We start from the raw sequence: 17068 nt of genomic DNA on the forward strand, positions 1-17068 counted from the left end.
TAAATAAAACATATCATATCACTCGGTATACAAAATATGAATATGAAAAGAGAAAGATCAATAATGAACAGTATAATTTCCCACATTGATACCAAGATAACAATATCCCAACAATATGTCACAGTGTATGAAGTATTTAAAACATTTAAATATAAAAAAATACACCAGGATGAGCCAAAATAAATAAATTAATATTAATAAAACTAATAAAATAATTAAATCTCTTAAAAATGATTTAAAAATGTATGCTAAGAATCATTTTATTAGTTATTAATTTAATATGATTAAATACATTATTATTATTCAATGTTTATTATGTATAAAAATATTTCCATTCAAATGTATAAATATTTTGTAAATTAATAATTGAATATATGATTCAATAAGTTATTATTTTATATTTTTTAAGCATAATTTTTAAAAAAATATTTAATATATTTGTAAAGAGTATAATCATATTTATTTTGATACCTCACCCAAATATAATGAATTGCTTTCTATCATATTATCTCATGAAAAACATATTATATTGAAATCCTGAGTAAGACTTATAGGTTGAAGTGTCTTAAGACGGTTTATCCAAAACCCTTCTCTCTGAGAAAGATGTTGGTAGTGTCTCCCCATCTCATCCCTCTGCCCAAATGTTCAATAGCGCAGAAGCTATTTCAAGTTTTTACAAGAATTACAGTGTAGTGTGACTGGGTGTTTATCAGATTTTGATCTGATGTTATAGAAATATTCACTTATACATTATTTTTTTAATTGCATAAAAAAATGTGACACACAATAACAGACAGGTACAAAAAGAAAAGAGCGCCCTGCTCTTGCGAGCTTACAATCTAGTCGGTGGTCGAGGGGGAAGTGAAACAGTAGGAGAGGACTGCTTGGATAGGGAGGAGTTGATAGTGTCCGGATGCTTTGTTGAAGTTGTTGATTGTTAAAATACCTTTATTAAGATGATTCCTGAGAGTGTTAGGAAGAAAGGTTGTATGCTTCTTGAAAATAGGTGTGTTTTCAGAGAGCGTTGGAAAGTTGCATAAGAGGGCCAAAGTCTGACGAAACAGGAAAAGGGAATTCCACAGAAGGGATACAGCGTGGGTTGAAATCCTGAATACGGGTGTGAGAAGAGGTAATGACGGTAGAAAAAAGATGCAAGTCATGGGAGGGCCCAAAAGGGGTGTTATTTCGATAGGAGGGCAGAAATATAGGGGGTGCAGAGTTGTGAAGGCCTCTGTAAGCCAGGAGCGTGAATTTGATTCCGGAGGGTATGGGGAGCCAATGGAGCGATTGGCACAGAGGAACGACAGATGAGGAATAGTAACAGAGAAAGATTAATCTAGCTGCAGTGTGGAGGATGGATTGAAGCGGTGAAAAGCGTGAGAAGGGGAGATCGGGTAGTAGGGAGTGGATTAATATTTTGGTCATTCCTTGAGTGACAAAAGGGAGGATTCGGAAGATGTTTTTTGGGTGATGGTGGCAGGATTTGGTGAGAGGCTGGATGTGAGGGTTGAAGGAGAGAGCAGAGTCATGTGTGACACCATTTTTTGTGTTACGTGTTACGTGATATTTTCATATTTATTACCCTTGAAGAAGTTGTGAATATACACAATGTAACACGTACGGTATTGGAAAGTTGTTTTGACCTACTATCCAGCTGAAGCCTTTATGAACATGGAGCTTCGGAATTCTGCCTTCTATCAGAGGAAAGCGTGTGCTGACGGTGGAGGTTCAGGGGCATAACCACGGCTTACTTTTTGGATCATTATTGAGTGTTAGAACCTGAGCTGGTCTCGGTGCCATACTTATATGTAAGTGCACAATAAAGTGAACAAATGTATTGTTTTATCAAGTCTAGGCTATATACTTCTTTTTTTCTCCAGATATAGTACTCACAAAAAGACTGAAGTTTCTTTTGAACGTGTGTTTGAGTGGTTTTTTCTTTTGCTGGTCTATGTAAGAGGCTTTGAAAGCTTATGTGAAAGTACATCTTACTCCATACCTGAAAGGTATCACAAACTTATTTTGGCTATCTACTCTGGGACTGGTATGACAATGTCCATTTTCGTCTATACTAAGTAGAAAAGGGGACAGTATACTTCCCATATTGACCTAAATTTCATATCTGTGCAGAACATACACAGGATACTGCAGATGACTATGCACAGAGCAAATTAAGGTCATGATGGAGGCTGTACAAGCTAGGCAGTGTTTCATAATATATATGGCCTTGTCACAAGGGAGAACTCTGATCTCTCCATCCAGCCCATGAAGCAGTGGCGCACCAAAGAGCCTGACTGTCCTAGTCAGCTAAGGCCAGAAAACCCCACTGTGTTAAGCAGCTGGTTTAAGGGGCCGAGGTAAGACACAGATTCCACGAAAACCTTAAGTTACCGGTATTTATCTTTATCTGGATATATCAGTCTCTACATAAGGCAAGATTGGCTAGATGCGCCGTATGGGTGTTATATGCCGTCAAATTCTATGTTTCTATCTCAGCTAATTTCTAAAACAAAAGACACAACCTCACAACCCTTTAGTTAGGTTTACTTAATGAATTTATTTTTGCTAAAAGCTGTAAAAGTAATGTCGTCCTTTTAAATCACCTCATCCATTTTCAAAGGCAACCCGATAAAGTGAAAACGTACAAACGTAAAACTGTACGATACAGACAAACTTCACATGAGAGCACAGAAAACCATCTATTCCATTTCACTTTTGCTTAATTATAGGCTCTCTATGTATTTCTCCATTAATATGTTATTGTAAAAATAAAAAAAAAGTGTTGTTTCCTTACTATAAAAATTAAAAACATAAAAATATTTTGCACTATATGCATTAGAAAAAAGAGATGGCAAGTATGTGTTAATTAAAATGAGTTTTATTGTGCGTTGTTTAGTTATTGTTTGCCTTTTCTGAGGCTGTTTTAGCACTAATCCTTCAGTGTGATTAAATTCTACATGGAACGTAAACCATTACTAGATACATATTAACTGCTTCCAAACAGAAGAAATTATAACCCATAATAAAATACATTTTAATGGGATTCTTTCTATTATAATGAAACGGCGTTGTTGCAAGATTAATTCACATTTGTATAGTTTTATTATTAATATAGCTGTATTATTTTGCTATTCATCAGAACAATAGTTTAAAATTGTGACTTTTAAGTTAAGTTTTCTTAATTGATGCTTAGATCATGTACTTGATGCCCTTAGGAAATGACAGGTGTTCTTTAATTAAGAAGTATTTGCAGCATATGCAGGGCTGGATTATTCATGGGTACAGGGAGCAAGTACTCCAGGTCCCCAAAGTGGCAGGGGCCCTCACAGGGTCTGAAATCATCATCATAACTACAAAAACCTCGCAATTATTGAAGAATTTAAGCAAATTATGCATGTAACGACACAGCCTGCTCCATATATTGATAGAATACTGATCTTCAGCAGGGTCATGCAACCTCACATATTTTTGGGAGGTTGCTGTTCTAAGTTTCCAGGACCTACCTCAAGGAGCGTCCATCCTCTTGATGTTATATCCTGACTCTCCATCTGAGAACAATACTTTTGCCCATGGCCGCTAATTAGAACCGCAGCTCTCACTTTGTGCTAAAAGGAGTGCTCCTTGTATCAGACATCCCAAGAGAAATAAGCTGATCACGGAGAGCGTGTGGGGTGCAAGTGGTTGAGTATGGCATGAAATGTGGGTTAACAAACTTTGGTGGGTCCCTAGGGGTACGGCCTTTACAAGGGCACACACACTTTACTCCACTGGTAATATAGGATCATATAATGTGTCCCAACTGAGTGCCCATCTCCCACTACAATAGCCTACACAATGTAGCTACTATCATGGTGGCAGTGCTCTGGAAGATTATACATTGGCACGCCGGGACCTGTCAGAGCCCAGGACCCACTAAGCACGTGCCTAGCTTGTCTAACGCATTACATGTGCTTGATCATCATTGTGGCGAAAAGCGTCTTATTAAAAAAAATATGGATTTCCTGACAAAAATGCACTAAAGAGATATTAAAGTTTTATTTAAGTGTGATGTTTTATGCAAGAAGTTCATGGGAGTTAAATGAAATGAGAGTTATGGGATGTACTCTTATTAACAGCCCCCCGTTACTCCAAACAGTTTTCTGGAACGTCCTTACAAAATTAAAGTTTTCAAGTTAACTGAAGCTTTGGTATATGTCACAGCCTCGACTGATGTGTTGTGAAAAAATATTAGAAGAACATTCATATTTTTAAGTAGAAGGACATAAAGTCAGCAGATTTGTGTGATGAGCTTGCATACACTATGCTATTCTCTATGAAGAGTAAATACTATTAGTTCATTTTCAGTCATTTTATATATTTTATTACCATTAGATGAATTTAATATCATCATGTTTTTCACTAAGTAATTAGAATCACACCTTGTAACCTAATTTTAAGGCAAGACAGGAGGCTTCCTATTTTGCATATCTTCCTTTACTTCTCACCAATAGCAGCAAAGAAAGAAACATTGACAAAGAAAAAACAACCAATAGGCATACACCACAAGGTATATACACCCTAGCCAGTCCTTCCACTTCCTCTTTCTTTGCTGCTCACCGATAGTGACAGGTCAGATTCGTTTTTTACAGATTTCTGTTTTAATAATATTTGATATATTATCCATTACATTATCTTCTGTATGTTTCTTGCCTTTTATGGAATGATTCCCTAGGCTTTATTCCTTGTCTTTTTAGTCCTCTCCTGAGGGCTTTTTGGTTTGTCCACTAGCACTGGCCCCCCCCCACCCCCGGATTAGTACCACACTTTCTTGTTTTTCTCTCTGCTGTCGGCGTTTCTGTCTGCCGCCGTTTCGCTGTGCTGATGGAGCCGCTACCGGCGGTTTTCGCCGTTTTCGCGGGCTTTTCTTGTGCTCTTTTCCCTCACACCATGTTGCTTTGACGGGGAGATCTCGTCTCGCGAGATTTCGCCGCCATTTTTGTTATTTCGCGGTTTTTCTGTGGCGGCGGCCATCTTGGTTTCCTTTTCTGTCTCCTTGATGCCGTTTTCGGCGGCCATGTTTTTGGTGGCGGCCGGATCTCGGGTATTTTAATGATTTGGTCGCCATTCATGATTTATTTTCAGTCTGTTTATATTTTCTACTCGTTTGTCATTTCTATTCATCTGTTTTTTATTGCAGGTTTCTCTATTTCAGAGCCCCTGAATTTTATTCTCTGTGTGCCTCAGAGTTTATTGTTGGAGCCTCTATTGCTTCTGGCTTCAGACAGGCTGAGCCCCTGTCACACTATACAGGCTGAGCCCCTGTTGTGCGCATATATATTGAGGGCCATTATCACATTGGCTTTCGGCAGGCTGAGTCCCTGTCTCATATCCTTATATACATCAGGCTGAGCCCCTGTGATCCTATCATGTCCCAGGATAATGCCCCGAGCCAAGACGCCTTCATGGCATGGCTAGATTCCAAATTCTCCTCCTCTGTGGAGTCATTCATTTCTAAAATGTCGGCATCTATACCCCAGTCAGCCCCTCCTCCACCTCCAGCCCCGGTGGCTCCTTCTAATGTCATCTCAGACTCTGGGTCTGACAAGTCCGAGGAGGAGACTAGATCTTCTAAACGCCCCTGGAAGGGCAACAGTGCCTCAGCGGGCAAGGGCAAGGCTCCTGCCAAACGCCCGAAAATTCCTGCCCCTTCCCTGCTCTCCGTGCACCATGCTGCTGGGGATGAGGATTCCCTCCAACTACCCCTCTCCATTTTAGACGAATGGCAGGCAGAGGGTTCTGATAATTCTGAGGCGTCACTTAACCTGGCCTCGTCCAGGACTCTAGACTCACGATACGTACGTGAGTGTTTGGTGGAGGAACCCCTTCTTAATGAACCCCATCATTCCGGAGGCCCCTCGGTTACCCCCCACTCTGCCTCTACATCTACGGACCTACCGGTCGTAGACCCCTCCGGTTCTGCCCTATTCGACCCCACCACAATGCGCCATCCCAGAGCCACGGAATGGGCTCCTCCTGAGCACATTGCGCTATATATTCACAAATGGCTGCGCAAACCGTTATCTAAGGAGGTGCGCAATAAGCTACGGGCTGAATGTCCCCGTCCCTGCATTCCCGACAAGGTGGCGCTCACTCCTGAGCTTGACCCTAATGTGGTCGCCCTTTTGTCCGCCTCGCGATACCCTAGAAAGGGCTTGGAACAGGGTCTTAAATCCGCCCAGGATAAGATCCTGGATCTTGTTGGCCCCATTACCCAAATTTTGTCTTTAGCAGACAAGGCTTATCTCCAGGCCTCTCCCCTTGATCCCAAGCTTGTCCGGGAATGGGCTCTCCGGACTGTCTGCCTTCTGGGAAACGCCAACGTCGCCGTTGCCACAGAACGGCGTAAGGCGGTCCTGCTCCGTATGGATCCTCGGCTGGCAGAACTGGGCTCCAAAGATTTGGGGGCAGCCGCCAACGGAATGCTCTTTGGCGACGCCTTTGTCAAAGAGCTCAATCGTCATGTTTCCCTCCTGTCTTCGTGGAATAAAGCGAAGCTCTCCATGAGGAAGGTTTTCCAGCCAGCCCCTCGTTTTTCCTCCAGGGCTGGACGACCGCGGGGCCGGGTCGCCAGCCGTTACTCTTTCCAAGGCTCCAGATACCCCCAGCAGCCTCAACCGTCCTACCGTGGGGCTTTCCAGCAGCGACCCTTTCCACAACGTGGAGGCAGCAGAGGCAGAGCTTCTACCGGCTTCCCCAGAGGACGCTCAGGGTTCGGTGAGTACAGATGTTTCCTGTCTCTCTTCCCATCCACAGGTCGCTGGCAGGATCTCCCGTTTTTTCCGCAACTGGGTGCGGATTACGTCAGACCCTTGGATCCTCCAAACGGTTCGCGGGTATCTGATAGACTTCGTGTCTCCCCCGTTCCAGGTAAGCAAACCTCCTCCGGCGGTCAGATCCACGTCAGACCAATATCTCTTAGAGTCAGAGCTCCGGTCTCTCCAGGCCAAGGGAGCTATCGAACGGTCCAGGGGTCCCGTCTCGTTCCTCAGCTCTGTGTTCTTAGTCCGGAAACGCTCCGGAGAATTTCGCCCCGTAATAAATCTCCGGTCCCTCAACGCATTCGTGGCTTACCGTCACTTCAAAATGGAGGGTATTCATCTCTTACGGGACCTTATGTCCGAAGGGGATTGGTTCACGAGGTTGGACCTCAAGGACGCCTATCTCTCGGTCCCTATCCACCCGGATCACAGGCGGTTCCTTCAGTTTCTCTGGGGCGATCAACTTTGGCAATTCCGCTCTCTTCCGTTCGGCCTCAGTTCGGCCCCCTGGTGCTTCACGAAGCTCCTCAAGCCGGTGATGGCTTTCTTCCGCTCTCGGGGGATTACGTGTATTGTTTACCTCGACGACATTCTTCTTTTCTCCAGGTGTCGGACTCTCCTCCAGGGACAGACGGATTTTGTGGTCCGGTCGCTACATCAGTTGGGCTTCATCGTCAACACGCTCAAGTCCGAGTTGGTTCCTCGTCAGCGGATTCAGTTCCTGGGGTTCATCATAGATTCCAAGGCGGCTATGCTGCGTCTCCCGAGGTCAAAGATGGTGACTATTCGGAAGGAGATCCGCGTCCTTTTGCGGAAGGAGGTTTGCTCCCTTCGCATGCTAGCTCGAGTAGTGGGTCTGCTTTCAGCGTCCATCCAGGCCATTTTTCCAGCCCCTTTGCACTACCGGGCTCTCCAGCGCTTGAAGGCGCGACACCTCCGCTCTCTTCCTTCCTACGATCAGCCGATCCGGCTCGATCAAGAAGCTCGTCAAGAGTTGAATTGGTGGCTTCGTCATATGGAGGCCTGGAACGGCCGGGCCATATTCGGGTCCCAACCCGATTTCATCCTGGAGTCCGACGCCAGTTCCCTAGGCTGGGGTGCAGCATCCCTCACCGAGGCAACGGGAGGCTCCTGGTCGCTGGAGGAGCGATCCCTCCATATCAATTGTCTGGAGCTGATTGCGGGGTCGTTCGCTATCCGCAGCTTGGCAAGGGACCGTTCCGATTGCTGTCTCCTTCTCCGTATGGACAACATCTCGGCGGTGCGGTACATCAACCGCCTAGGAGGTACGCGCTCCAAGCTTCTCGCCGATCTGACGAAAGGCATCTTCGATTTTTGTCTCCCTCGCAACATCACCTTGCAGGCGGAATACCTTCCGGGTCCGGAGAACCTGTTAGCAGACTGGTTCTCGAGACATTGGAGAGATGCAAGCGACTGGAGGCTTCACCCGGGGGTCTTCCAGGACATCCTGCGTCTCCGAGGGCCTCTACACCTAGACCTCTTCGCGTCGAGGACGAACCGCCAGCTCCGGGAGTTCTTCAGCTGGCTTCCAGATCCGGAGGCCCTGGCGACGGACGCCTTCACTCAGGTTTGGCCGGTGTCCGGCGCTTATGCCTTTCCCCCCTTCGCCCTGATTCCTCGGGTCGTCCACTTTCTTCGGCGTGCAGGAGGCTCCTTGGTTCTGGTGACTCCGCTTTGGCATGCGCAGCCCTGGTTCCCGGCTCTGCTGGAACTGTCGGTTCAGGATCCGTTGGCCATTCCGGTGTTTCCGTCTCTTCTGACGGACCCGGAGGGGCGGTTTCACCCCCTCCTCCTAGAGGGACGCCTATCTCTGGTCCTGTGGACAATCTCGGGGGACCCCAGCTTGTCCAGGGCCTATCGGAGGTCACTCAGTCCCTGCTCCGAGAGTCTTGGGCTCCGGGCACCCGGAAGTCTTACCGGGCGGCTTGGGGACGATGGGCTTCTTGGTGTTTGGGACAACACATGGATCCCTATTCGGCCCCTTTAGAGGGTGTTCTTAATTTCCTGGCCGGCTTGTTTCAGGAAGGTAAGTCTTATAGGACTGTTAACCTTTTTCGGTCAGCCGTTTCTGTTGGCCATGTAGGTTTTTCGGGTGAGCCGGTGGGTAAGGCTCCTTTGGTGTGCCGTTTGCTACGGGGCATTCGATTGTCCAGGCCTCCGGCCCCTCGGTATGACTCCCTGTGGGATGTGGCCCTGGTCCTGGATTTCCTTCGGGCCTGGCCCGATAACGATTCCCTGTCTTTACGTCAGTTGTCAGCTAAACTTACCTTGCTCTTATGTCTTTTGTCTTTTCGCAGGGTCTCTGACGTTCGGGCTTTCGATGCCTCGGCTATCTCTTTCTCGCCTGACGGTATTCGCTTCTCCATTCACAGGAGGACTAAATCTCTGTCCTCTTCCGTAGCCTACCCTTACCTGTCCGACGATCCTAAACTTTGCGTTGCCAGATGCGTTCAGGCTTACCTGGCACGTACGTCGGCCCTTCGGTCTCCCTCTTCTTCTCAGTTGCTCATCTCGTATGTTCGGCCTTTTCAGCCGGTCTCGAGCCCTACCTTTGCCAGGTGGGTTCGTTGGTTGCTCTCCCTGGCGGGTGTAGCGACCTCTTTTGGCGCCCACTCGGTCAGGGGTGCGGCGGCCTCGGGCGCTCTTCGGGCTGGGGGGGCCTTGAGCGATATTTTGTCGGCGGCGGACTGGTCTCGTGCAGCTACCTTTCGCACCTTTTACTTTCGTCCGCTATCCTCTGCAGTTCCCGCGTTGGTGTCGGGCGTTAAAACTGCAAAATAGGAAGCCTCCTGTCTTGCCTTAAAATTGGAAATTATTCTAGCCTGGGTGCCCGAATAATTATAATTTTAATAAAGACAGGAGGCGAGTATTTTCCCTCCCTTCCCTCCCGTTTAGCTTCGGGATCCATGGTGAGGTAATTTTCGTTTGTGGTGTCTTTTCCTCCTGTTATTGTCATTAGTGCATTTCGGCGCTTTTGTGGTGATTACTGCCTCTGATATTACAGCTTCTGTGTACCTGTGCTCTCCCGTACCGTATCATTGGTATCTGGTACTGTTACGTGTTCTCTTTGCTTTTCAGCTTGATGCCCTGTCCGGGTGGTACCCCTCCGGGTTGAGATCCTTCGTTACCTGCTGTTGAGGTTCTTTCCCATGCGGACTCCCCTGTTCCTGTTTGGAGCCTGCCATGGATCCGGTCTTCTTGTTGTCGGAGGTCGTCGGCTGTTCTTCGCCTTCTTCTGACTTCTGGTTGGAGTTCCAGTTTGTGTCCGGTGTTCGTCGCCGGTGTTTGGATGTTCTTCGTAGGTTCCGGTTCGCAGCGGTCGCAAGAGGAAGTGGAAGGACTGGCTAGGGTGTATATACCTTGTGGTGTATGCCTATTGGTTGTTTTTTCTTTGTCAATGTTTCTTTCTTTGCTGCTATTGGTGAGAAGTAAAGGAAGATATGCAAAATACTCGCCTCCTGTCTTTATTAAAATTATAATTATTCGGGCACCCAGGCTAGAATAATTTCCAATTATAAACTAAAATGTCATTGTATTTAGGCTACATTATGCTTTGAAAAACATGTGTGTTAGCACATACACAGACTAATGCATTTAGAAGCTTATTATTTGCTATTACCCACGTTCTGTCATGTGCAACTTTGTGTGATATGCATATTAACATCTCACATGCTGGATAAATATAAATCTGATTGTAGTTTAGGAAAGGCACATACAGTCTTCCTCTTCAAGCCTTAGAGTACCAGCTACACGCATCATATGTAAGAAGTGGAAACTAACCATTTGCTACGGTTCAGGAAAAAATGCAATTGATGTAGACAGTCCAAAACTTTACTTAGAACAAGCTTACATGTTGGTATATCTTTCTCAGCCTCCTTCATAGCCCTTAGTCTGAAGACATAGGACTTTAACTAATGCTGCTCTCTTAATTCCGTGTATGCTTAGGTGCAAATCCGATAGATGCACCATTGTTCTTCATTGAGTAGGTTGACCGTCATTCACCAAAATATGGAACCCGAAAATCACAGATAACTCGATACTACTTTCAGAGCATACAATGGAATTTGCCGCACAGTTTATTAATGGCAAATGGTTGTTTTTCAACTCTTTATGTTAGACCTCATGTTTTCAAGGAGAATAAAGGAGAACATGGTTAAAAGAATAAGAATAAGCGGAAGCAACCAATTAAATTATAATTATATATTATTAAAAACATAACCTCTATGTATATGACAGCTGATAGAGAGGTTATCTATTAATAACATGAACATTGTACATAAATATATCACATGCCATTTTTCTTCTTCAATATTTTATGTACTTCATTTTTGAATTTGGCGTTGCCATTATCATTGGATTAATTCTGACACCTGTCATTTTAAAGGAAAACTATGGCCTAAATGCTACTTGTGCCTGTCTGAAACAAGTACCGTATTTGCTCGATTATAAGACGACCCTGATTATAAGACGACCCCCCAAAATCTGAATATTAACTTAGGAAAAAAAGAAAAAGCCTGAATATAAGACGACCCTAAAGGAAAAAAGTTTTACCAGTAAATGTTAATTCATGTAAACTATTTTTTTTAATAAAAGCTATGAAAAATATTTTTTTTTTGTTTTTATTTCTTGTATTTTCCAGCCTGTCCCCCAGTTACGCACATCTGCCCCCAGGCTTGCCACACCAATATGGCACTGTGGCCCATGATATGCCTTTTAACCCTCTATATGCCACTGTGCCCCATGGTATGCCTTTTGACCCCCTATGTGCCACTCTGCCTCCAGAAATGCCTTATACCCCTATATCCCATTCTGGCATTTAGGGGGTTAAAATGCATATTATGGGGCAGAGTGGCATATAGGGAGGTATAAGGCATTCCAGGAGGCAGAGTGGCATTAAGGGAGTTAAAAGGCATTATATAGAGCACTCTGCCTCCAGAAATGCCTTATACCCCTATATGCCACTCTGGCATTTAGGGGGTTAAAAGGCATATTATGGGGCAGAGTGGCATATAGGGAGGTATAAGGCATTTCAGGAGGCAGAGTGCACTATTAAATGCCCCCTTAACGCCACTCTGCCTCCTGAAATGCCTTATACCTCCCTATATGCCACTCTGCCCCATAATATGCCTTTTAACCCCCTAAGTGCCAGAGTGGCATATAGGGGTGTAAGGCATTCCAGAAATGCCACACACACACACACACACTTACTTACCGGTGCTTCCAATTTCCTGCTGTATTGCCGGGGCAGCGGGTTGACGTCTCATTCCGCGGCAGCCGGAAGGAGGTGGAGTTGGCAGCGGGGGTTTGTATGCGTCCGTCGCAAATACCTTCCCCGGCTGTCAGAGATCAGGAACCCTGGAACTCTGATCTCTGACAGTCGGGGAAGGTATTTGCGACGGACGCATACAAACCCCCGCTGCCAACTTCACCTCCGGAAGCACCGGTAAGTGTGTGTGTGTGGGGGGGGGGCGACGACAGGAGGATCCAGGTCCCCTGCAGCGGTGCGGGGGATCTGGATCTTAGTCTCCTAATCAGACCTCTATTTGAGGTCTGATTAGAAGACGACCCCGATTATAAGACGAGGGGTATTTTTCAGAGCATTTGCTCTGAAAAAAACCTCGTCTTATAATCGAGCAAATACGGTAAATGCACTCTTCACTGCTATACATAATGATTGATTGACAAATGGGGTTCGCAGAATGCTGAAGAAAACAATTACTACTATTATTGACAGCACAACATAAAGCGTAGGTTACCTTAAGCCGAATTCTTAATTTTTACCAACAATTCTGTATGATTATGCTAAGCAACAGTGACAAAGGCCTCCACTGCGTATGCAAATATTCACCTATAATCATAACCGGGAACGCTCCAGGGAAGGATACTCTGAAGAACTCCATCTTCTGGGAGAGTAGTTTCATGAGGGCCCAGGCCTAGTCACATGCAAGGCTTAGCTACCCTTAGACAGGTTATGGCAGGGGGTGGGTTCAAAGTGGGTCTTGAGTAGGCGTTGCAACTTCTACTCATCTGTCTGAAGAAAGAGGTAAGTGACCTGGAGACCTTGGAAAGCAGCTCTTCATTTGGTGGCTCTGGGTCAAACACAGAGAGTTCTCATGTATACCTGCATCAAAATGGACATATCTATGACAAGGACACAAGGTATGACACTTTTTGATTCCTAATTTCATGAGCTCCCTCTTTTGCGTATAATTGCTGTTTTAAACACAAACTTTGAACACAGCCTAGGGTTTACAACGCATCTCTTTAAAAATGTTGTTGTCTATGTAACAGAATGCAGTGGCACACGAGAATATTCTTGCCTGGAACATGCCTGTTTTATATAGGCCCTTGATGAATAGAATGAGGGGCAGCTGTGACTCAGGGGCATGCAGGCATATGTCCATGGATACACTGAAAGAACCAGCAACCCAAAAAGTCACCTGGTGGCATATTGGATATATGATTTAACTACCATGCCCAAGGTTGCTGGTTTGAGGGCCTCTGGTTCCTAACACTGAGGGATATCCACTTTTTTAATCTTTAAACCCAAACCCCCACCTCTAACCTAATACTGATGGGGCAATAGGGTCTGTGGAGATTCTGACTGCTAGTTTGATTGACATTGAAAATCATTATTCACCCCTTGATAACTAAAATGTGACGCATAGGTTTTGCTGTATAGTATTGTTAGCATTTGTTTCTGTAAGTACACTTTTGTTATGTGATGCAGTGGTTGTTATGTCCTATTTACCCATTCTACAGCACTGCAAAATATAAAGGTGCTATTTAAATCAATAAATAATAATCAGGGTGTAAACTGATGCATTTGAGACACCACTTACAGCCCATGATAATAATATCTGTGTATTTTATTTTGTACCTGGACCCAGAAATCTCTCGAACCAGTCCTCTTCTGCAGCTCCTAACAGTGGACATAACATTACATTATAAAGAAATTTAGTTTAAATAATGTTTCGCTACGGGACCGTTCAGGCCAGAATATATTAAAATGTATAAAGAAAACAGTATCTGGTATGAATTTTGTCAGAGGAGACAGAGGAACACAATACCACATTCAGTTTAAAGGAATAGTTTATTGGGTATCTGGTGCAATACAAAGGAAAAGTAACATTCAGCTTTTAGCCAAGCTTATGACATCATATCTTAATTAAATCAAGTAAGAAAAAGTCAACATACACATAAAAATATATATAAAGAGACTGGATTATATTACCTTTTTTTTTGCAATAGAATAAAACAAAACAATAGAGATAATGCTATTTGACTCAATGCAAATTTATAGAAATGTCTAATACAATATGTTTTTGGCTGGTGTTACTGCAGAAACGTCTACTTTATTATAAAGCTGACTATAGTAAGGCTGTGTGCAGCTAGCCCGCCCCACGTACAACTAGTCCCAACTCGCCAGATGGCTAGTACCGGCCCGTTGTGAAGCCGGCCCAGCTAGAGTGGGAGAGCTATGGGTAGCCTACCCTGCGAAATTCCCCGGTATAAATATCTCTCTCTGATACCTAACTAACATATTTCTGTAAGAGACTATCCCGATTACAAAACTAATCCAAACTTAATCAAACTAGTAACGATGGCGGAAGGTAATCAAAAAGTATTCTATACAAATGACCAGTATCCAGATTTTAAAAAGTCCATAGGAAGGATGCCTAAGCGTAACTGACAAGTACTGTCAGTAACCTTAAAATATAGTTAGGAATCAGCGCATCCACTTAATATATCATGAAAATTCAATGTATGCCACGTATTGATGATTTAATCACCCTGTATGGCTATAAACTGCTTAGCTCACCCATAACATCAAAGAAGCCCAATTGATGGGGGTATTTTGATATATTAAAACAGATGTATTATTTCCTGAGTCAGTGCTGCCACTTTAAGCACCCTGGGACCCTCCTGTAATTTTTAACCCACTTTGGACACCTATTAATGTGGCACTTGTGTGGCTATGGATACATACATATCACATTAGATAACCCCGGGTTATGTCACTGTCCATTACATCAGCTTCGATTGAAACACCACAACCCATTTACTGCTTTCAGGAACAAGTAACCCTGGATCATTTTCTGTGTCAATACACCAATCAATACGTTACATGTGTTCGAGCTGTTTAGCCGCTTTATGGGAGTCTATAATCTAGTAGACATTTTAGTCAAGCACCATCAAGTGACGCAGCAACATTCTTCTAGGTACTCTTTCTCCCCCGTTTTGCCACAAAATAGAATGTGTTGGCTTGTAGAGCATTTATCAGAATTAATGCATAGGCATTCGACTCTAGACATGACATTTATAAAACACATCTGTGTCTATTTTCACACAGTTAGGATGCTGCGTGTTTTCTTACCCCAAACTATTCGATGGCGAGTCGATATAACCGATCCTTGACATTGTTCTACTTTTTATTTTAAAATAAAAACCTTAACTTCAACCCTTCATCTGCAATTCTGATTATAGGTATAACAAAAATATTATAAAATACAAAGCTTTTCATATGAAAAAATGATGATTGGTTACTTTGGAAAATTTTACATTTTACAGTTCGTTATACATAAAACTCTATGTAATGATGTGTAGCGATTGTAATAAGCATAATACAGTATGAATGTTCAAACCCACCTGTGGATGTAGCTGTTAATTTATTTTTTTTAGGATCCATGTGATTTTAGATCCCTGTTAAGTTACTTCTTCCGTTTTCTATGCAATGTAAGTGAAACATAGAAAGCACAAGTTATCGGATCCACACATTTTTAATTTTCTCCAGATCTGCGTTGAAGGAACAGGTATATTGTCCTCATATCACCACCTGATTAATTCATCCTGGGCTGATGGCTGACTCCAGTAACAATGAATAAGGTAATGCCAGCCCTTGGATTTTTAGCATTTTTAAGTAAACTAGGTCTTTGGCACCCCTTTCTACATGAACTTTCTTTGTAACGTAGGAAAGGTAGGTCTATTGGGATTTTGTTTTTTTTAACCATACAAGGGTCACAGGTTCAGCTCTATGTGTTCTCCTTGGATGATCACATTGGTTCCAAAATGTATTGAATTGAAGTGAAGTGAAGTAGGTCTGGTTCCACTGTAAGCGTACGGCTATGAACTTCTACTGCGTACCTAATAACAGCCTGGTGAGATACACTATCGGTATTTCTTGTAGCTTTGGAAACCGCTTTGGTGTGGCATCCTATTTCTTGATGGCAGACCTGTAGGAAAATAAAAGTGTGCCCAGGCTAAAGGACTGAATTAAAATGTCTAATAAATATTTAGACTCCAGATTGTATGGTATTTAATGGTATGTGGAAGACATATTACTACAGAGTAAAATGATTACAGTCATTAGCGTAACTATGCTACACATGCCTATTGCACATCATCAAGTCTCTACCAGTCAAATATGAGACGTGTCTTTGACACAACCCACACAGCCGTTTCCTACAGCGCGGCAAGTAAAACAACAGCGGACGTAAAACTATTAAGCATTTAGAAATTCAATCCACATATGAGCAGAAATGATCTTGGGAATGCAGTCTTTAAGATTATGCAGCAATATCTAAAATATTTTCATTACCTAAGAATGAGCTGCGGAAGCTCCGGCATTATGAAATATGTCTCAGAACATATTAGCAGGAGGTCTGGCTAAGGCCGTGCCAAGGGATTAGTGAACAATTTCAGTGAATAGGAACATCAGGCGGGCAAAGCTAACTTTCCCAAGAGGGAAAAACATTGCTTTAAGACTGACATTTTAGAGATTACAATTTGTATTCTGTAATGCATGGTATTATCCTTTGTGAAGTTACAAATTATAACGATATGAAAAAAAAATAAACATTAAGGAAAGGGTTGCAACATTTTCATATACTGGGGAACATTGTACATTAGAGTTCTCGATGTATGTATTTTCAGCATATTAAGGGCTTTAAGTTCCAAGCAAATTAATGCATTTCAGTGTATTATATAAAGGGTACACAATGTTGAATTGCAATTTGTTTTAGTATGTGTGTGTGTGTGTATACACACACATAACTAAGAAGTAAAAGGGAAGGACGGTGTTCTAAAGGTGGTAAGGCATGAGCTAATGATAGGGGGACAACTGATGAGATTATTATAATTTGGGGACTAGATAATGATTGGGAATAAATGTCAGTTTGTGTTGCTAATATTGGATATTTAAAGATATATTTGTAAGCCATGAGGTTTTTGGTTCTAATGAGCTTCAGCTG

Source organism: Spea bombifrons, chromosome 5 (assembly GCF_027358695.1).
Source record: "Spea bombifrons isolate aSpeBom1 chromosome 5, aSpeBom1.2.pri, whole genome shotgun sequence".
Lineage (NCBI taxonomy): Eukaryota > Metazoa > Chordata > Amphibia > Anura > Pelobatidae > Spea > Spea bombifrons.